This window comes from Nyctereutes procyonoides, unplaced genomic scaffold, assembly GCF_905146905.1.
Source record: "Nyctereutes procyonoides isolate TBG_1078 unplaced genomic scaffold, NYPRO_anot_genome, whole genome shotgun sequence".
Lineage (NCBI taxonomy): Eukaryota > Metazoa > Chordata > Mammalia > Carnivora > Canidae > Nyctereutes > Nyctereutes procyonoides.
In genome coordinates this window covers 38980113-39003478 of record NW_026575146.1, presented here as the reverse complement: position 1 = coordinate 39003478, position 23366 = coordinate 38980113, and the positions used below count along the sequence as shown (strand labels likewise).

The following is a 23366-nucleotide window of genomic DNA, read 5'->3' as shown; positions in this document are numbered from 1 at the left end:
GGCAAGACTTCAAGTCCATGGAAAGAATGGTCTAGCTGAAACAATAATGTAGGAAACCGGCAGAAGACACGTTTGGGGAGGCGCGGTCAAGCTAGGTCAGAGTGCACACTGAGAAGCTCTCTGAAGACTTGGACCTAGAAATGCACCACAAGTAAACACGTTTCTCTGGTTGACTCATGACATCCACTTTCTCATCAAGGAGACCCTTGTTTTCATAGCAACCAGAGAAAGTCTATGACTCCGAAACTGGAAAAGGAGCGTTCTAAAAACCGTAGTGCCTTTTCCATCGGAACCCCATGGACTCCTGAAGTCCAAGTTCAACCTGAACCTGGCCAACACAGGAGACTCCAGGTTACAGCTGGGATACACCCGTGCTCATCAGGTGAATGAGGGGGACAGCCTCAGCCTTCCTGGTATATTTTCTCTAAACTCCTACTAATTTAATGGCCTGGGAAAAGGGTGAGTCATAAAGGTGGAAAAATATTTTGGCTGCAGCTTTGGTGAAAGGTGAAATGCGTTAACCTTGCAATGAGTCATCATCACCTTAGGCAGCTTAAAAGCAGAAGAAGAAGAAGAAGAAGAAGAAGAAGAAGGAAAAAAAAAAAAAAAAACCCTTAACCAGCACGGTTTCAGATCTCTGAGAGTGTGTCTGACAGAGTGTCAGGGTTTGGTAACTTCTTGTCTGGTGTGTGTGTAGCCTGGTGTGAGATTAGTTTCTCCAGAGAGAGTCTAAAATGCCCCATCCCCTAAACCTCAGCAGGAGCCAGCTGCAGCCCACCTGCTTCCATGGGGCCAGTTTCACTCCGCCGTGAAGGAAGTACTAGCCGCGAGTGTCAATGGAGGCCCTAACATGGACATATTTTAAAAATCAGACCTAGCCAATTAAATTCTAAAAAAGTCACATTGGCAATAAAATTATGTGGAATTTATTTCTGTGAACTGTGACTGCCAGCTCGTTCTAAGTACACCCTAACAACTCATTAGGCTTAAATATGAACAAAATTAACCATTCCTCCATTGTACAGTTTAAGAAAAATAATCACAAATCCTTTACCTGATTAGAAAAAGTGAAAACTACCTGAATATCATGTGCAGGCATCTGTTCTTGTCAAATGTTTACAAAGGAATTAACAGTCTCTGATTGACCATTGGTTGTTGGAAAAGGTTTGAAGTCCTTTGAAGCTGTATCAGTCAATAAATGCTTGTTTACTTACATCAGCATTAGGGGAGAGCCGCGCGTCGGTAAAGGCAGGCAGCAACAAGTACTGCACAGACCTGGGTTTGGTGAGACACTAGCCCCTTAATAGCATGTGACCTTGGCCGGGTTACTTAGCTTTGCTGAACCTTGGGTTTCTCATAAGTAAAATAAGGGAATAGCATCTACTGCAGGGTGGGCACGAGCACAAACTGAGATGAGAGATACAGCACTTCTTCGTACTCAGTGATGCCAGGTTTCTTCTCTCTTCCCTCTCTAAAGCATTATCCCTCAAGAAACAAGCAATTGGGCAGCTGAGTTCATTCAAGACAGTCAGTAGAAATTGGGTGGGCAGAGGAAAAACGGGAGGCTGTTCTTGACAACAGGAAAACATGGGCTATTTTGAGGGAAGAAGGAGAGACAGTAGAATGAACATGTAGCTGAAGGAGCTGCTGCCTCTCCAGCTGCAATGGAAAGTCGGGTGTGGCTGGAGAAAGGAAGTCTTCAGGCATCACACTGAAGCATTTGGACTTTATGCTCTAAAGATCAAAATCTGCAAAAGGTTTCGGAGTTGGGAAAAATTTGTCTGACACTGATGACTTGGTTCTGTTCATCTCATGCTCTGTTGCAATGACTCAGTGGGACCTTTTCACCAGAACCAAGGAAGCTTCAGTACTTTCTAGAACTGCCTTCTCACTTCCCAGTGCTTGAGTCTGGTAGAGCCCATGACACATCACAGCTCTATTTTACAGATAAGGAAAGTAAGCCCCCTGGAGGCTATGTGACTTGCCATTGCATCAAGAACTTGAAATCTGTGTTTTCTGACCCTAAACTTCGTGCTTGCCCTATTACATGTCACTGAGACTATGAAAATTCTATGAAAATGTAATAAAATAGTTAAAAAGGAGGAATGAAAAGAATGAAAATGTTAGGAAGCATACACCCTACGATGTCTGCACACCACAGGATGAAAGAAAGTTTTGGGATCATTATGTCCCCATCATTCAATTCTCTGCCTTAAAACTTCTGTCCTAAACTGTTACTATTTGGGATCTAATTCTTGGAGATAGCTAACATATCTTTAAAGAGAAGATTTCAGTAGCTTCGATTTCATAACACAAACACACCTCTATCGAAGTGAATGGAGCATTTTAGCAAAGAGATTTCTCTACTTAGAGGACCAGCCCTGATTGTTAGGGTGTTAGGACATGACTGGAAAACCATGTCAAGTACTTAAAAACTGCACTGAAATTCACAGTCCAGCAAATAGGAGCCTTGGAATGTCTGACTTGGCCAGAGCTCAGATGCCTTAACAATACAGTCAGTATTGACTGTAACAATACAGTCAGACTGCTTTGGACAGTCTTCCCAAAAGATTAGCCCACAAAGAGGGGCTTGGAGAACTTTCTGTTAAAGGACCTGGGCTTTGAGCTTCACCAATTACCTCACTCTAAACCCAAAGAGAACCCTGACAGTCAACTCCTCCTTTGGATCATTCTTCGTCACCATCAAAAGAGCCTTCAACCTGCATTCATTTTCCTCCCTCCCAAGCCACACCTTAGTGCTTCTCAACTAATGTTGAACAGAAGCAAAACCAAAAAATGCAAACCTCTCCACCCCTGACTAATTTGGCATCAAATTCCTGTATCATCCTTAAATATTTAGGATTAGTTATAGGTTGCCAAATGAAATACCAACATAGCCATGCTATTGATTAGAAATGGCAAAGCCAGCCCCTCACCCTTGAACTACAGGTAGGAAAAGAGTCTATTTCTTTTTTTAGAGTCATAAAAATATATTAAAAAGTATCCGCCTTACAACTTATGGTGTACTCAGATCAGCATTTGAGGGTGAGTAGCATAGATTTTCAGAGTACCTCAAAAAATTGTATATTATTATTATTTCTCTCATTGAATTTTCTCCATTTCCTGCCTTCCTATAGGAAAAAAATGTTCTTGAGTCAAACGGTGATAGAAAAATATCCAGAGAGATAAAGCTTAAGAGAAAACTGAACATATATGACAATGATACGTCTACCTTAAACATATTTTGAAACATAACAGATTTAAAAATAACAAAAGTGCTATCAATGATATTTAACAAGTTTTGGCCTCTTCAGTGCTTTTGTAATTATGGATTGTTTTCGAACCTTTCTTGTGAGATGGGTCAAAGATAGTCTCCTACAAGTGAACACTGTCATTTCACTCTGGGCTTAGTGTAATACCTAAGGAATTTTCTCAAACAGGGATTATTCTCCCTATAGATTCGTGAGCAGAGAGTATGTGCTGTCATTCTCCACTTCTCACCCCTTCCTATGAGCTATTCTCAGCCTTTCTCTCTGGTGGCTCAACATCTGGGCTCCCCTGCCAGGGGCTTGCCTCTGACTGGGTTCTGCTTGGGTTCAGCCAACAGGGGTACTGCTGGTAGCAGGTAGGAAAAGAGGAGGGGGTTAGAGTATTTCTTCTCTGTTTCCTCCCTGTTTGGTGCCACATCTTTGGCAATACCTGCATTTCTCCATGACTATTGTCCCCACGAGAGTAGCCATCTTCTTCAGGCTTCCAGCTCTTAGGGGGCTCCAATGGCACTGTTTCCCCCAGGCTCCAGCAGTCCTGAGGGAGATGGTAATGACTTCCTGCTGTTATACATCTTTACATGTCTGGACATCTCTTGCTCATGTCTAGTCTCTCTTCTCTGCAAAGAGTGCCTTCCTGAAGTCGCCCTACCTGGACCATCCGGGTAGACTTGTATTTCCTGCTGACACCATGGCATAATGAGTGCCCTAGTTCATGCCTTTGAATGAAAAAACTATATGCAAAAGCAACTCAACATCTGAAGTCCCTTTTCCATGGGACTTCATCACAAGTACTGAAATACTTCTATGTGGAAGTGCTCTTGATTGTTAAAAGCACCCCGTACATTCTGCTCTTGAGCATGAGGGTTGGTCTGTGGTCAATTCACTGAGCACATGGTCAGTTTTGAATGGCACAAGTTGATATTTGGTGAAACATCATCTTTTTTTCATAATAATAAGTCTCTTAGTACAAGGCTTTTAAACTAGAAATGCTTAGTTTACAACGTTGTCCTTCATCCATTTATTTACCAATGTTTATTAAGTATATTTAGCAATATAGTAACTACCAAATATGGGCCAGACATGCCATTAGATGAGAGGTGAAGAAAATCAAAGCCCCAATGCTTGTGGAGCTTACAGAGCAGGGGTAGAGACAGACTTCAGACAAGTGCTCACGCAGATCCTCATGATGATACATCTGTGACATGCAAAGAAAGATCATAGTGTTAAGAGCACGTGGAGGTAGGGAGGTCTGACCTGGAGAGCAAAAGGCCCAGAAAGTTTCCCTGAGGCAGAGACTCGGAAGTTGCTGAAGGCATAAAGGATGGGAAGGAAGGCAAGAAAGAAAAAATGGAGGAGTATTGCTGGCAGAGAAAGTCAGGTGAAGCAAAGGATGTTGGAGGATGTCAAGGAAAAGGAGCCTAAGTGGTGAGCTCATCTTGAATTGTTCAACACGCGACTCAAAAAGCACTAAAGGGCTTTGATTAGAGTTGATTGTGTTTATGAAGGGCAATAAATCTACAAAGTGCTTTGAGTAAAAGACACTATGCCCAGAAAGCTGCTACAGTTAAAGTGAGGTTTATCTCTCTCTTCCTGTCACCCTCTCAAAGAGCTTCAATGGTGTCACAAGACAGAAGTGATCATTCCTGGATAAAATATTTAATGCTCCTTTCTTTATAGTGCTACATGATTATCTTGCTGAACTGGCAAAATTGCTTTACTTATTCCAAACAATTTCATTAGTGACAAATAACTATGACAATTAGGGATAAGAGAAATACTACGACTTTGGTAATCTCTGCATGTTAAAAGACACCAGAAAAGCAAAAAACAAACTCATATACAAAAAGGGGTGTTCACATTTTAATTTTAAACCTGCCAATTTCAGACATGTTGATGGAACTATAAGTTTACATCTCTATGATATTGAGTACACAGGATAATTGTACAATTCTATAATAAAATTTATATCTCTATTGTTTATGCACTAATATACTTTATTCTGAATGAAGAACAAAATAATACAGGCTAATAATATTAGCTTACACTATTTTTTTGTGTGTAGCTTACACTATTTTAGAAAATTAATACTATTTTTGATATTTAGAAGTTTCCATTTAGAATATAAAATCTTAAAGTATACAGAAGCATTCCTATAAATATTTCAGGGCGAAATACTATAAGAGAGGCATATTCCACAGACCCTGCTTTCAGAAGAATCTGTCATCATTGAAAGTATTCAAGTACTACATAGAATAGGATCATTTTAGCAGTGCTTTTCCTAGTTTTTGCTGAAGCCAAATGTCTTTGGCTCAATCTTAGATGCAATGAGCAATTCTCAAAGCTTAAAGTTTGTGACACATGGCACAGTAGAGTAAAAGGACCCTTTTAATTGCCTTTCCAGTTTGCAAATTGTTTTTAAATACATTACTTTTTGAAACTGGATATTATAAGCTCTGCTTTTTCTTTCAGGGCCCGTGATTTTGAACTGCTCATTTCATTTTCGTCAGTAGTATGTCATGCTGTACATTTCAGGCAGTATAATGGAACCCATTTCATCATGCATGCTTAGCAAGGTGTAGAGAAGGATCTAGAATGAGATGGAGATCACATTTCTCCCAGCCACACAGGCTATGAACTGCAGCCAGTTAAAAGTCTGTCATGCTCCCAGCTACAGTTTGAGTTATTCATTATTTCACGTCTCAAACCTGCTGCCTGAAAAAAGGCTCGAAACTAATTGCAACTTTCTTTTTTCGATAAAAACAACTTGATTGCAAATCTGACTTAATAGATGCGTCTTTTGCTGCAAGATGGGACTCACGGCAAAGGCAATGTGAATGCAAGGATCTCTGCTCAAAGTGCGCTTCTGCTTCTGGTTCCAGCCTGCTGACGTCTCCACAGAGGGAGGTCATTCAACCTGTAGAAGCCTCAGGCCTCCCTCCTCCTCAGCTTGTCTTAATTCTGCTTGTTTCTTGTCTGTCACCTAAAGCTCAGAGACACAGAATGGTATTGTATGTCTTTGCTGAGGCTGCCATTGAGATGTATCACAAAGTGCGTGGCTTACACACCAGAAATGTAGCGTCTCCCAGTTCTGGAGGCTCAGTCTGAGAGAGGAGTGTCAGCAGGGTTGCTTCCTTCTGGGCCTATGAGAAGAATCTGCCCCATGCCTCTCCCCTAGGTTCTGCTCGTTAGCTGACAATCTTCATCATTCCTCGGTTTGCAAGGCATCACCCCATCTTTGCCTTTATTTCACATGGCATTCCCCTTGTGTGCCGTGTCTGAGTCCAAATGTCCCCTTTTTTTATAAGAATATAAGTAATGTTGAATTAGAGGCCCACCCTCCTCCAGCATGACCTCATCTTAACCTAATTATTTTTCTAATAATCGCATACCCAAATAAGGGCTAAGACTTCCACATGCAAATATTCAGAGGACACAATCAACTCATAACAGGTACCCTATGTATTCTAGGGGAACATAAGTTGCAGGTTAACATATAATAAATATCCTGGAATAATAATACTAAGCAATTGACCATGGTTACTTCTGCAAATGATAGTGAGGTAGACCAGGGTGGGAGTGGAAGTCAGAAGAAATTTAGATTCACCTGTCATATCTTCATTTTTTACAAAGAAAGGTAGATTGCCTGAGCAAGTAAAAGTTAACATAAATAAATTAAGATTTTGTAGTGACTCCCAGTAGAAGTAGACTCCTATTACCTGCCAGGGTATGCTCTGGAAACTTGTGAAGGGGTTTCTTGGCTGTTGCAAGGATTTGGGGTGCTTCTGGTAGTGAGTGGGAACAGATTGGGGATGCCAATTGTCCTACAATGCTGGAGTCGTGAAGAGTTGCCCTGTGTCCTGAATCATTTTCAAATGTCCTGCTAAACATTTACATATAAAAACAAAATAACTTTTTGGTATCATTTTAATAGACACTGAATTTTCCAAGAATGCAACCTTGGCATCGGGGGGCGGGGGGGGGGGGCGGAGACTGTACTTTGTTGGGTTCAGAAATTTGCCTGAGCCTTCACCTTACTGGAAAATATGTCCCTCACAGCAGCATCACTCTCAGTATCTGAACCACTTCTAGAACACGCATAGAGTGGATTGCACTCACAGTTGTCACATTCCTGACGATTCTTCACGTGGGTATAGTCACTGACCACTTACTTCTGTCTTCATGTACTGAAGTATGTATTAAGCTAGTACAAATTTCATTAACTGTATTTTCCCTTCACATCAACGTTTGAGCCTTATGTGAATTTTCAAAACGTGTTCAGATAGATTACATTATTTATGAATTTCATTTCAGGGTGCTAAAGGAGATGTTACAGAATATTTCTTATGAAAAGGGAACATTTGTTCTCATCATACTGTGCATTGCCAGGAATCATTGACAGTCCAGGGAGAAATGCAGAATACTTAAACTAAGGCTTTGAAAATGGTGGAGAGGCAATGCACTCAGGAGGTATTTCAAAAGAAAGTCAAAAGGATGGTACTTGTGTACCATATTAGATAGAGAAAGATCGAGAAAGAAGGGACTGTCAAAAAATGCTTCAGATTTCTAACTTGGGCTACCAGGTGGGTGATTTAAAAGTGCTGATACGAAGAGGAGGGTGGTGGATTCACCATGGGACTCTGCACCTCAAGGCACCTGGGGGCAAGAGGGAGAGGTCCATGGATATTAAATGGCCCACGTCAGGGTTTACTGACCAGGGGATGCCTGTACAACCAGGATTGCTGGAATCTAGGAAATGGAAAATGTGCGGAATAAGAAGAGGAAAAACTCAGAGCAAACTGATGACACACCTCCAGAGGACATATACAACTGAAGAAAGCCATGAAGGAGACTTCATTTTTAACCTTATCTCCCCACTGAGTTTGAGGCATCTCAAGATAAAAAGCAATAAACAAAATCAAATAACAACAGAACACAAATTCTGTGACTTATATCACTTTGGTATTCTTCCCATTGCCTAGTGCAGCACTCAGTACCCTTTGTCTTTGCCATGGCCCCTTCCTTTCCCAGAACATTCAGGAAGCAGATGGAACATTTCTACTGTGATTGGGCTCCCCACAGATGTCACAGATGCCATCTTGATCTGTGGGACACTTTCTCCCCAAGCTCACTGAATGTCTCAAGGCTCTGAGTTCTCTGACAGGTGGAGAGGAGACCCTCTTTACCTGACCATGGTCATGGCTCTGCTAAGGGGTGGATATTACACTCAGAAAGTCCATTTTCCACACAGAGAGTGACTTGTCTCTTGTGGGCAGGCTGTCTTCCTGCCCCCCAATATTGGACAAAACCATAACTAAATTTAGCAGCAGAGGAAGTATCATTCCCAAATGCTGCAGCCAGCCCAAATCCAGAAGAAAAGCCACTGATTGTCCTCCTGAAGCCCAAGTTCCACACCCAGGGACACTCCCTCTCCTGGCAGTGACACTGCAACCTCAGAGGCACTCCCTCTGGCTCTAACCCACGTTCCACTTGCCTGCCAGGACACACGACATGGGACAGGAGATCTGTCACCGAGAGCACATACCTGTGGTCACATAAACACATAAACACTTTCACTAGCAGCCACGTTCTCAGGCTCTGGCCAGGAGAGGCAGCCAACAGCCAGACAGGAGAGGCTCAGCTGAACGCTGACTACTACTCGCCATCCACCATTCCCCCTGGCAGGAAATGGGTTCCAGATGTGTCCTCAGCTGAGCCCGTAATGGGGTCTGACTGTCATAAATGGGCCTGCTAGCCTGGGTCTCCAGCCTTTATCAATCTCCCTGGACTATACTGAGCAAAGGGGGAGGAAGGGAAAGGAAATGTAGAAATACTCTGTTGCTGGGTACAATTTCAGCAGAAAGATGACAATGTGTTTTGAGTTTCCAGGTCCTGTTTTTGTTTTTTCTTTTGGAGATAACGTGTGTGTGTGTGTGTGTGTGTGTGTGTGTGTGTATGCACACACATGCATGCTTAAAGGGGGAAAGAAACAAAGGAAATGGGGGAAGGGAAGAAAAGATCCTATTTCAGTTACAAAAAAGGTTTTGTGCACTTTAGACAAACTAAAATAACATTGTAATCCCATATCAACCCAGGAAGTGCAATAAACATAAAGATCAATACTCTACCCTCATTTCATCTTTGCTGTAAGTAGATATTTCAGAAATTGTGCACCTAACTCAAGATTACTAGAGATATTTATTAACAAGTATCTAATAACCTTCATTCTAAATTTCCATATTTCATAGAAATGTGTATCCTTAGACTCTCCATACATTGATAGCATAATTTCTTCTTTGTTCAAAAGGATAATGGCTTAAAAATCTCACTTGAGAATAGAATTTAGGCAGTCTGAAGTCAAGATAGCCTGAAAACAGTAAACAATAAATAACTTCTGGAGTTCTCCATAGACAGTTTAGACAGTTGTAGCTTGGTGCTCTACCCAAACAGCCCAGAATTGATCATTCTCCAGAATTATCATAAGATAAGCTTGTGGCTCTAGATCAGTCCCTCCAACAAGTAGCAGTTGAAGAACACGTACGCCCTGAGAGAGGCTACATTGGTGATCTGTTTGGGGCCACTGTGTACCTGGTGAATTTAAGAGTCACTGAGTGACGTTGAATGAGATACTTAACTCCTCTGGTTCTGTTTCTTCATCTGTAAAGTGAGAGATTAGACTATAGTCCATGGCAGCTCAGAGTTCCAGAGTTTAATTTTTAAAAGCCTCATATTTTTAAAGCAAGATTAAAACTTATCATACAGTTTATAGGGTTTGGCCCTACCATAGTTTATAATCCTAAAGATAGTGATGTTTTTTATAGAATCAGACTCCAGGCTTGCAATACCTAGCCAAATACATGACATACTCAAAAGAAAAAGAGCCTTTTGTCCTGGAAGAGTAAGATACATCTAATGAAACAGACAGTAAGAACTATTCCAGACAGTCCCATTCACATTCTGCAGGTCAGTGGTATCTACTGAGGATCCCTCATGATTTTAACGAAAAGGGGAGTCAGTGTTCCCTGTGTCAAAGAAAAGAGACGTGCTCATAGCTCCCAATTATTCATTTCACTCTAGACACAAAGTTTCTTCCTTAAGGCTGAAGTTAATTTTAAATATGCTTTGCACACTGGTCAACCAAAAGATTTTGTATGTGCTAGCCTCTTCCTGTAAGTCTTTAGAGAAGAATTTTATCATTGCTTTAAAAGCTATGATCTAATTTATCTAAACAGTGAAATCAAAACATACTGAAAATTCAGCCATTAGTCAAATGTAAAATCATCTTTTTTAAAAACAATTCTTTCAAATGAAGAGTAAAATATAAATTCATTTCTGATTCTAAGAAATTGAAATAATATAGATGCAAATATTTACCCTAAAAACAGTACCTCCATTCCCAGTTCTTTTACTGCCATGTGATGCTTTCTGTGAATTTAGCATGTATCCACTCAATTTATTCTACTTACATATGAAACTATAGGAATAAATATTTTTGTTTCAAATCTGTATTGTTTATATAAATAGAATAATTCTTTACTTTGTGGACATTTTTAATTGGCAAAAGTCTTTAGGTAGTTTCATAAGTGTTAAGTATGGATTTCTTGCATTTAAAAAACTGCTGCATAATATTCCATAGGAAGGATTATGAAATTATTACCCCATTAGTGGAAATTCAAGGTTCCTTTTTTAAAAAAACTATTCCATAAAATACCACCAGGGAATAGATTTGTACATGCCTCCTTCATACACATGTGGCTTTCTCTTGAGCAGATACCAATAAGTGAGATTTTTGGCTCAAAAGATACATTCAAGTTTAAAAGGTTTAGCAAAGTACCTTGCAAAAAGGCAATAGAAACTTAAATCCTGGCCAGCAATATCATTTAGAGGGAGAGGTACCTTCCCCCATCAATATATAATACCTTCCCCCTTATCAATATATAATTTTATCTAATTTTTAAGTATGTTCTCTTCTAACAGGTAAAAGATAAAAGCTCATTTTAATTTGCATTTCCTTCCTTAGTTGCTAGTAAAGTTGTACATTTAAATATATGTTTATTGGTGGTTCACATTTCTTCTTCTATGAATTGCCTATTCATACCTTTTGCTCCTTTTTTTTTTTTTTTTTTTTTAATGATAGTCACAGAGAGAGAGAGAGAGGCAGAGACACAGGCAGAGGGAGAAGCAGGCTCCATGCACCGGGAGCCCGATGTGGGATTCGATCCCGGGTCTCCAGGATCGCGCCCTGGGCCAAAGGCAGGCGCTAAACTGCTGCGTCACCCAGGGATCCCTGCTCCTTTTTTTATAATCAGTTGATTACCTTCCCATCTAAATATAGTCATTCTTTATAAATACTTTACACATGAAAGCTATTTTCTCCTCGTTTGAACAGTTATTTGGCTTTGTCTATGGGTATTTGATGAAAGAAAGTTTTCTTTCTTTTTCTTCTTTAAGCATCCCTCAAACATGTATCCAGATGTGTAGAAGCATTTGCATAATTAGCATTCTATAGGTACTCTTTTAAGTGCAATGCATTTTGTCCTTTGTTTTGTGTGTCTCAGTTCTATCTCTCTTTACTCTTTGACCTACATTAGTCTCCTGCCCTGACTCCTGCCAATTCAGCTATGTGGAAGGAAAAAAGAAAGACGTGGAGAGAATGAAAAAAAATATATAGGGAAAAAAATACAGCAGACAAATACTACTAACTAAAAGAAAGTTGCTATAGTTATGTTAACTAGCAGACAACATACACTTTATTTTTTTTAAGATTCTATTTATTTATTCATGAGAGACACAGACAGAGAGAGAGAGAGGCAGAGACACAGGCAGAGGGAGAAGCAGGCTCCATGCAAGGAGCCTGACGTGGGACTCGATCCGGGACTCCAGGATCACGCCCTGGGCCATAGGCAGGCGCTAAACCGCTGAGCCACCCAGGGATCCCCGAACAACACACACTTTAACCAACAAACATTATTAGGAATAAAGATTGTCACCACATAATGATAACTGATTTAATTCACCAATTAGGTGTTCTACATAGATCAATGGAACAGAATAGAGAATCCAGAAGTGGACCCTCAACTTTATGGTCAACTAATATTCGACAAAGGAGAAAAGACTATCCATTGGAAAAAAGTCTCTTCAATAAATGGTGCTGGGAAAATTGGACATCCAATGCAGAAGAATGAAACTAGACCACTCTCTTGCACCATACACAAAGATAAACTCAAAATGGATGAAAGATCTAAATGTGAGACAAGATTCCATCAAAATCCTAGAGGAGAACACAGGCAATACCCTTTTTTGAACTTGGCCACAGTAACTTCTTGCAAGATACATCCATGAAGGCAAGAGAAACAAAAGCAAAAATGAACTATTGGGACTTCATCAAGATAAGACGTTTTTACACAGGAAAGATACAGTCAACAAAACTGAGAGACAACCTACAGAATGGGAGAAGATATTTGCAAATGACATATCAGATAAAGGGTTAGTATCCAAGATCTATAAAGAACTTATTAAACTCAACACCAAAGAAACAAACAATCCAATCATGAAATGGGCAAAAGACATGAACAGAAATCTCACAGAGGAAGACATAGACATGGCCAACATGCACATGAGAAGATGCTCTGCATCACTTGCCATCAGGGAAATACAAATCAAAACCACAATGAGATACCACCTCACACCAGTGAGAATGGGGAAAATTAACAAGGCAGGAAACCACAAATGTTGGAGAGGATGTGGAGAAAGGGGAACCCTCCTGCACTGTTGGTGGGAATATGAACTGGTGCAACCACTCTGGAAAACTGTGTGGAGGTTCCTCAAAGAGTTAAAAATAGTTCTGCCCTATGACCCAGCAATTGCACTGCTGGGGATTTACCCCAAAGATACAGATGCAATGAAACGCCAGGACACCTGCACCCCGATGTTTCTAGCAGCAATGTCCACAATAGCCAAACTGTGGAAGGAGCCTCGGTGTCCATCAAAAGATGAATGGATAAAGAAGATGTGGTTTATGTATACAATGGAATATTACTCAGCCATTAGAAACGACAAATACCCACCATTTGCTCCGACGTGTATGGAACTAGAGAGTATTATGCTGAGTGAAATAAGTCAATCAGAGAAGGACAAGCATTATATGGTCTCATTCATTTGGAGAATATAAAAAATAGTGAAAGGGAATAAATGGGAAAGGAGAAAAAATGAGTATGAAATATCAGAAAGGGAGACAGAACATGAGAGACTCCTAACTCTGGGAAACGAACTAGGGGTGGTGGCAGGGGAGGTTGGTGGGGGGTGGGGGTGACTGGGTGACGGGCACTGAGGGGGGCACTTGATGGGATGAGCACTGGATGTTATTCTATATGTTGGCAAATTGAACACCAATAAAAAATAAATTTATTAAAAAAAAAGGTGTTCTAAACTTGTATGCACCCAATAACAGAGTCTTACAATACACAGAGCAAAGTTTTACTAGAATAAAAGGAAAAAAATGCTTTCTCTAGAGTTATATTTTCCTTCATTTTCCTGGTAGCACAGAGTTTGCACAGCAGCAGCAAAGTAGAATGATGACAAGATTTGAGATATATATGTGAAAAAAAGCAAATCTCTGAAATGTATTCTATAAATAGCATAAATCATATCCATATTTCTTGAGAGACAGTATCAATCAAAGGGATCAAACAAGATCATTTTGTTTATGGCAAACTAAAAGAATCAAAGTAAATTTAGAGAGAAGATGCTTGAAGGAACTATGAAGCTAAGCTTTCAAGGAAAATTCCTGAAAAAAATTTCTTCTAGGTTGGCAGTTTGTGTATTTTGCATTTTAATTACAAAGTACAGTGTTTCAACACTTGGTTAGGGAATCATTCATAATTGGGACCTTCCTGACCACAGTCAGCAAACCTTCCTTCACCTCCAAGAGGTTTAGGAAATCAAAACAGAGCCTATCTGCCAGAGAGCTGTGGTCCTCATCAAATAAAACGGCCCCAGGACTGGCACAGTGGTGCACTTGTGCTTGAGAGATGACCTCGACCAGATGCTGAGACTAAAATATCTCTCAAGACTGGTTGAAAAGTGGGTAAATTCATAGTACAGAAACTGGCCTGTGTGAAAACCCTTCACTTGGAGCCAGTCTGAATGTGGCTTGTGGAAAGAAGAGAGGTTTAATTTCTATTTCTTTCCATCCCACATCATAAACACAAAAATTGCTGTTGAATATTCAGCCCATGGCTCTAGTACCTTTTTCATTCTGAAATGTGTGTGTGTGTGGGAGGAGGATATATATATATATATATATATATATATATATATATATATCCCTATACCTTTATATATTAGGTATATATACCTATACCTATATTTACCTATATTTACCTATACCTTTAGGTATATATATATATATATACCTAAAAATTACTCTGTACAAAGATTTCTGTAAGAGGGAAAGGATCACACACATTGGAAATAAGAGTTGTGAGTTTATTTGCAAATGCTTTTATTAAAAAAATGTTAATCATGTACAAAAGGAAAGTTTTCAAAATAAAATTTTGCTTTAATACTGCCATCCCACAAAATGGAAGTTCTAATAATTCCTCATTAGGTTGTTTTTCACTGCACCACTATCAAAGTTTCACAAACCTGAATGAAACACATGATAATTAAAAGAAAAGCAGTAAAAATTGGAGAAAAGAAAGGGATAATAAGTATACAAAGATTACAAGGCCAGAAGTCAAAGAATTTCATCCTAGGGATCCCTGGGTGGCGCAGCGGTTTAGCGCCTGTCTTTGGCCCAGGGCGCGATCCTGGAGACCCGGGATTGAATCCCACGTCGGGCTCCCGGTGCATGGAGCCTACTTCTCCTTCTGCCTGTGTCTCTGCCTCTCTCTCTCTCATTCTGTGTGACTATCATAAATAAATAAAAATTAAAAAAAAATATTTAAAAAAAAAAAGAATTTCATCCTAAGAGCTCAGGTAACCGTAGAAGGGTATAGTCACACAAATTTTTAGGCATACTCATTTAGATTTTTATTAAGAGTCTTCTTTCTAGAGCATTCTAGAAAATTTCTAATCTTTCTTAATGCCTTGAGTTCACTTAAAATATCATTAAGACATCTTGAGATCTTCACTTGTGAGAAATTATGCATTAAATATCACAAAGATATTTCACAAAGAACAAGAAAGTAGACTTTGGAAAGGAAAACTTGCACTCCAGAAAATCATTACTTGATGCAGAGAAGAATATGCAGAAATGAGTAGCAGGGCATTTGGCTGTTTGCCCAAGCTTGTCCCCAAGTGAAGTGAGAAGTGGGGACTTCTCATACTTCCCTGGGCCTTGGTGAACCTCCACTATTCTATTAGAATAATGCAGCTTGTACAGTTTTCTAGATGATCTCCATGACTCTTTCAAATATAAAACACTATGATTCTCTTGAGGTCTCATCACTCTTGACTATCTCTCTTCTCCTGAAGTTTGGGGTCTTAACACATGCACACACATATAAAAATTTCATAATGAATGGCAAGTGACATAGTAAACACTTGTCTTGGGAGCCCCAGAGATATATTTTCAATTAAGTATAATTGATATGCAATATTATATTAGTTTCAGGTATTATATTATACAATATTATATTGATATACAATATTATAATAATCAACATAGTAATTCAATATTTATATACATTATACCTGGTAAGTGTAGTCACCATCAACCACCATACAAAGTTATTACAATATTATTGATCCTATTCCCTGGACTGTACTCTTCATCCCATGATTGATTTATTTCATAACTGCAATTTTGTACCACAGATAGTATGATGGTGTAGTTTACAAAATTTATTTCAAAAATGCCAAGTACTTTACAAAATTCATATCAAAATAGGGAAAAGGACGTGGCCTAATAAACAGAAAGGTATGGGTTGATAAAGGATGCCCATCAAAGGATGAAGCAACATATAATTTAGCAATTCAGACATGACTGAAAAAGGAAAGTGATCATTATTTGATGGGCACAAAATTGCTGTTTCCCAAGTTCCTGAATATTCCAAATTTATTGTTTCTTACCTGTTCTCTATAGCACTTGCCATATTCCTACATTGGGATGAATTATAACGGTTTGTTGGAAGAAGGTAAGTGCACACATACATACATACAGTTAAACAGAAATGCCTACTGTGTGATTTTACAAATGATAAAGGAGATTAAAAACCAGGGTCACTCATAATTCTAAACCCTAGAATTATGCTCTTGGAAAAATATTATTAGAAAAAATGATATGACTAATAGAGAGTAGGTCATTTAAAGCATTCAAAAGGGCAGAAAACAGGTGAATATTTGGACAAAAATGTCCATTTTTCCCCTCTATTTTGTCATGCTTCATAATTTATTTATAATGTTTGGCTCAAGCAAGAGTTTGTGTTGAAACAAACCATAATTTTCTTTTAGATCAGTGTTTCTGAACTTTTGTTTTTCATCATCACTGCCTAAGAAGACTTTTCCGACTCTTTTTTCCCTAATCACTCTCCAGTAAAATTATAACACCACAGATAGACTGTATTTGTTTACACATATGTATATAAGTCCTTTATAGATTTTGAGTAAGATTTTCTCACCCCCTCTAAGAAACTAATTTTCACCCCTTTTGGAGATGATATTGCCCCCTTGAGAATGCATGTTTTATATTGTGGTAAAATAGGAATGCCATATAAGCTGCTGAAAGATGGCAAGATATAGATACCAATGCAGCCCTCACTTACCGAACAGTTACAGATCAGAAGAAAACATAAGAATATTTAAGCATGGCTTTCCACATGATCTCCTACTACACATTCTTACTAAAATAAATAAAAATCGTAAATCACAGATTCTGAAGCAAATCAGCAAAAGAAAACATTAAGAAAAAAAAACAGAAAATAGAAGTGGTATTAGAGGAGGAGTCCCAGAAATTCTTGGGAATCACTTTCTGAAAAAAAGATAGAGAAAGGAAAGATAGGAGGAAAAATAAAGAAGGCAGAAAATGAAAATATCATAATATCTTTGGTAGTTTTATTTACCTCAAGATTTTTAGAAGCCAACTTTTATATATGGACTTTTACATAAGGCTCCTGGAAAAAGAGGATAGAGCCCCAGTGATGGAGTCCATTCTGTGACCCATCAGTCAGTGGAAATGACATGGCAAGAAAGGAGTGCTCATATCTGGAGGAAATTGAGAGCAGATAGGGAAATGGAGACTATGAACATTCAAGAGAGATCTTTGCATTTTTACACTTAACCCTCTGCACATTTCAATGGTTGGGATGCATGAGAGAACAATGGCTCAAGAACAATTTAAATTTTACTTGTTCATGTGCAAAAATAGCACAAAACCCAAGACACTTCCAGGGATATTTCATAATTTATGTAAACATTCTAAAACAAACTTTTGAGCATTAATTAAAACAATAGATGAGAACATGCATTGGCATCCTAAAATCCAAAAGAAATTCAAGGCAGGGCTGTTTACAATGATCCTGAGATTGACCATTCTCTTCGTCCTCTTCTCCTTTCTATTTAATGACCTCTTCTTTTCTGTCACCTTTGCTGGCATGGCTCCATTTTCTGTACTCTAAAAAGGCAGCTGCTAAGGTCAATTTTTATCTTCCTGTCTCTGCTCTCTTCCATGGCAAGCCCCTGAATTCTCAGTTTATCAGCTATCATGTCTAGGCAAACCTCTCCCTAAACCATCTTTCTGGCCTTACAGAGTTTCCTGATGATCAAACATAATTGTCAACTGCCTACTAGATATGGATTTCCTCTCAACACCCCAAAATCAAGATGAACAAAATAAAGATCATCATCATAAAACCTCCTGCTTCCTTATTTCTATTAAATAAATGTCATAGAAATGTATGATAGGTATGCCTCTTGTCCTCACCCATGTGCTCACTTGGCTATCAAGACAATTCATTCCACCTGCTGATGTTGCTCACACCGGTTTCCTACACTAGCAGACCTTACATGTCCCACCCAGACTTTCACAATTGCATTAGCACTGATATGCTCTAATCCCTCTCTCTTGTCTCTCTTGGATAAATTCTATGTGCTCTTTTCAAAATCATCCTATCCGGCCATACCACAAAATAATTTAAATAGTTATACATTTGTAACCATTTTCAGTCAATATTGAAGCTTTCTCTCCTTTTCTTCCACACTAATGTCCCTCTAAATTCCTATTGTCCCTTGTAAGTACCAGATGGGCCCATCTAGTAGCTATCCATTAGCATACCCTACCTCTTTCCTCGGCATCTTGTTGAAATGATTCCCTCTGCTTAAAATGTTCTTCTCTTTTCTTTCAACCTCACCCAACAAGGTCTGACTCTCTGTCAAAACTAAGATCAAATTCACCTACATGTTAATGATTTTCCTGAATTTCTTCTCTGGACTTCAGAGCACAATGTCATTGTGCTGTGTCACATTCTACACTCTATCTTTATTGATAATACAAAGCCATAGGATGTGAATATATTTGTATGTATCATCATTTTTCCTTCTTGTGCCCAAAGCAGACATCGTTAATCAACTGCAACACTCTTTCTCATTAAATCCAGACAAGGTCTCAGACTCCATCTCAGCACCACATGTCAGGCAGCCACTCATTAAAGTTGATACATGAACACAAGACCTGGATTATAGTAAATATCCAATAAACATTAGTTATTATCATTAGTATTATTCTCTAGCATAATACTCATCACAGAAAGTAGAAGATGATCGAAGATTATTGGTTAAATGAACTGCTACTAAAATGTCAACTTGTCTACATTTCTTCATCTTTGTTACTTAAATGAAGAAGATGGAAAACTTGAATTCCTTTCAAGACAGAGTTTTTCTGTCATACTGAAGAAAACTATGCTATTTCCCAAGTAAAATGCCATAATTCCTTTCTCTAATACATGTATTGATCCCTAATTAATGCTATAAACCCTTCAATTCAGAATGAGTGCCAATGTCATCAGCTCCAGAGAAATTTGAGGAAATTATTTCATCATTGAATCTTCTGGATGGCTGATGTTGTTGAGCTAGCCATACAGCTGCATTCCAATGGAAAATCTGGGTCCTGTTTAAAGTGGACACAGGCTACAAGTACTGTATTTGTATGGATAGTTTGACTGTCTGGGCATGTCCCTAAGAGAACAGGTGAGAGAGGAATGTGCTTGTGGAAGCACATGTGGAAACATCTGCTCTTAGAGATATCATCTATTTACTCAGGATGCTTGCAAGTTTACTCTTCCCTGATTTTACATACTGTGATTGCTGTTCACATGTTGTCTCTTGTCACCCAAAGATAATGGCAATGACAATGATGATGATTATGATGCTGTTGATGATGAGGATGGAACGAATATCTTATCTGCATAATCCTCTCTCATTTACAAATATGAGGAATGGCTGACAGAGAAAGAAAAACATGTAGACACAGGGAAGAAGAGGAAAGCAGGGACACTTTAATTAAAAATAACAAAACTTAAAAAAAATAATAACAAAACTTCTCATGGAAGGAAGATTCTAAGCTCCCCTGCAAGATTGGAGGCAGAAGATATGCCCCATTTTTTCAGAGTCTTGTTCCAAGTTGGTTAGTGAGTCTCAGAAGAGAATGGAGGATTCTGGATTTGATGCCAGAAGTTCTAAAGTCTCAAATTTCTGGATTCAATTTTAGACCTTTTAAAACATTATTTCTCCTTTTCTGTGATGCTTTCAGGGAATGAGATACTTTGACTACCCCAAGATCCCTTAGATCACTCATTCTCCTGCAGCAATTAACTCCAACTTTGGTCATGTTTGTGTTATTTTGCTAGACTGTTTTTTTGGGAAGGGAATCATGTTTTCATGGTGATGACAGAACAGTCCAATGTGGTGTCTTTCACCCTCTTGGGGCGCCAGTCACGGTAGTGGGACAGAAGACCACCACTGATGCCACATCTGCTCTTTGTCTCCATCTGTGTGGGTTTTATCACCTGGGGAACCAATGAAGATGATCGTGTCCTACTGGCTGGGCTTGCAGTTGGGCTAAACATAAATGCCTTTGTTATTCTCACTGACTTGCAAATTCAGATATTGACTTATTGCAGCTTCTGATCTTCAGGCCAGAAGTCTAATCTTGTGAAATGCTGACTAATGTTTCCATCCCTGAAGTCACACAATTCCTTTGATCATGGAGGAAAATGGTGTAGAAATTTTTAATTGAAGCCCTTTCTGTCCTAAAAGGGTATCCTAGGAAAACAAATAAACAAAAGTAAGATTTGGCAAAAGAGCTTTTATTCAAATTTCTAAAACCGTGGAGCATCTAGGTGACAGAATTGTCTGAACAGGACCCTTGGTTTGAAATAGCTCATTTTTAAAAAATCACACAACCAACATGACTAATTGCATGATTGCAGGTAACACGTGGTAGCAGTATCAGAGGTCTGGCTGCAAATTGACCACTAGGAGATGCCGGGACAGTCTGGGCACCTGTTAGAAAGACACATGCAAATAAGGCAAATAAAAAAACAACAAAACAGACTCTTTAAAAGAACTGATGGGTAAACCTCATAATTTTCATAGAAGACAAAACATTTATGGCTGAGTCACAGATGCTTGAAATGGAAAGATGCAATTTATACATAATGTATATATAGCAATTACATACATACATATAATTGAAATATGTCTTCTTTTGCCATTTTTAGGGAAAAGAGTATACAAATTGCTAATTCATTTTCAAGCTATCTAAACCCATGAGAAAGATGTACCCCTTGGGCTTCATAATCTAATGTGTTCTTTCAACTTTCTTATAAACTGGGATGTTTTAAATTACTATGAAATGATAACACTTAAAATTGTTTTTGCATCATTCATTTATATCAAATACAATATTTCCTGAGACTGACATTCTCTTAAAAGCACATTGTGTCTTGGCATTTCCTTATAGCTCACAGTTGGTGCCAGATGACATGATCACAAAACATGTCTCTTTACAATCATTTTGGTTTTGCATCCTCTGTGCAGTACCTGAGTCTGTCCTTGTATCTCTTTTTCTTTCAATGTCTCTGCTGTGTCACTAAGAAATTAAGATAATGACAATCTCCCAAATTCTGGAAGATACTTTAGACAGTCAACAAACTGCTTTGCTTTTCCTGAGAGAGCATGAGTTCTGGACAAGAAAAATTTATGAGGCTGAGTTCTTTTTTGTTGTTGTTGTTTTTGTTGTTGTTTTAATTTTTATTTATTTATGATAGTCACACAGAGAGAGAGAGAGAGAGAGAGAGAGGCAGAGACATAGGCAGAGGGAGAAGCAGGCTCCATGCACCAGGAGCCCGACATGGGACTCAATCCCAGGTCTCCAGGATCGCGCCCTGGGCCAAAGGCAGGCGCCAAACCACTGTGCCACCCAGGGATCCCCCAGGCTGAGTTCTTGATGCAGATTCAGCTGTGAGAGACCTGTTGGTATCTGTTAGTGGCTCACTTTCTTCATTCCTCAGAGTAAATGTAAGGTATTTGCTTATTCTGAGTAACTTCTTACACCAAGAAAAAGTTCCCTGAAAAAACAGGGGTGATGGACCTCAAAAACATTCTGCTAAGTGAAAGAAGCCAGATGGGAAAGACCACATATTGTATGATCCCACTTACATAAAATCTCCAGAACAGGCAAATCTGTAAAGACAGAGAGTGTATTTGCTGGAGTCTGGGGGTGGGAACAGGGATTTACTGTAAATGGACCCAAGGGATCCCTTGGGGTGATGGAAACATTTTAAAACTGGATTGTGGTGATGGTTGAACAACTCTATAAATTTACTAAAAGTAGTTGAATTATACACTTAAAACAGATGAATTTCATGGTATGTAAAAAATAGAATGGATATCTAACAAGGTAATTATCACCTTCTAACGTATGGAACATACTATATTCAGAAAACAAACAGTCACTCTGTAATTGCACACCTGCATACAAAAAAAATTCAAAGAATTTGCTTAGTTTGTTTTATATTTCAGTAAAAGCTATGAACTGAATACAGTCGTGTTGTGCTTCAACTGTACAACAATTTCTCCCACAGCCTACAGTTCACTCTATTATATTTTAAATCTATGATTTTAAGCAAAGCCTGTAATCTAGGCATTTGGGGGATTCCTGGGGAAATTCCAAGCAAATTTGTTGGAATTACCCATTTTAAACATTACCCAAGAATTACATACCTTTAATCTTTTTAGGCCATTATTGCAACTTTCTAACTGTTATAATTTTAAACTCATGGAAAACTTGCAAGAATAGTACAAAGAATTCCAAATGCCATTAGCCAGATTCACCAATTGCTTAAATTTTCCCCATTTTCTTTATCCTTCTTTCTCTGCATGTATTTCTTCAATTTTTTTCTTTTTTAAATACAAACATACTGCATGTGCATTGGAAAAATAAAATGATTTATATAAGTGTAATTTCCCCACCTCCCTAAGCAAAAAACCATTATTAACAATTTCTTGAATTGTTTTCATAGTGTTTTTGAGAGAGCCAAATTGGAATAATTGTCAAAATACTTGGCATATTATAAATTATATTTACAAATACACATTACTATCAAAAACAAAACAAAAAACGCACTCAATTCGATTTTCTTCTTGCTAATGAGCTGGCATTGAACTTGTACTCTCTTCCTAGTAGATTAACTGCTTTGGAAGGCAGTGAGAAGGCCTGGGGTGGTCAGCCTCTGAACTGACTGATTAATGGAATGAATGAGAGAGCCAAGTGGAAAGTCCCAGCAAAGTAGATGCAAGGATCACACTTCTCTAATATGTATCATCTGATATTCAGAGAAAAGCAGAGGCACCTGTGCACTCACAGATCCAGACAAAGGAAATGAACTGACATTGCTGTGTCTTGTAATTGTTTTTCCTGGCCATCTATTTCTAAGCCACTGGCCTCCCATCAGTGATCATGTGTACTTGGAGTCACAACAGACAAAACACAGCTGAGCCAGCGCTAATCGGAGGCAGTTCGTAGAAAGAACCCCTGGCTGCAACTCTACTGACAATGGACAGAGGGAAGTAAAAACTAACAGGGAATGAAAAGGAGCCATG

The 23366-nt window shown here is 38.8% G+C and overlaps 1 long non-coding RNA gene and 1 pseudogene across 1 annotated transcript in view; one reads left to right on the top strand and one right to left on the bottom strand.

The window, feature by feature from the left end:
• The window catches only part of LOC129499997 (complement component 1 Q subcomponent-binding protein, mitochondrial-like), a 78381-nt pseudogene extending 58708 nt beyond the window's left edge, over positions 1-19673 (top strand).
• Positions 19674-19836: 163 nt separating this feature from the next.
• The window catches only part of LOC129500655 (uncharacterized), a 33173-nt gene continuing 29643 nt past the window's right edge, over positions 19837-23366 (bottom strand). The window contains exon 3 of the long non-coding RNA XR_008662579.1: positions 19837-20525. This is a non-coding gene — a long non-coding RNA (uncharacterized LOC129500655). The remainder of the gene's footprint in view (positions 20526-23366) is intronic.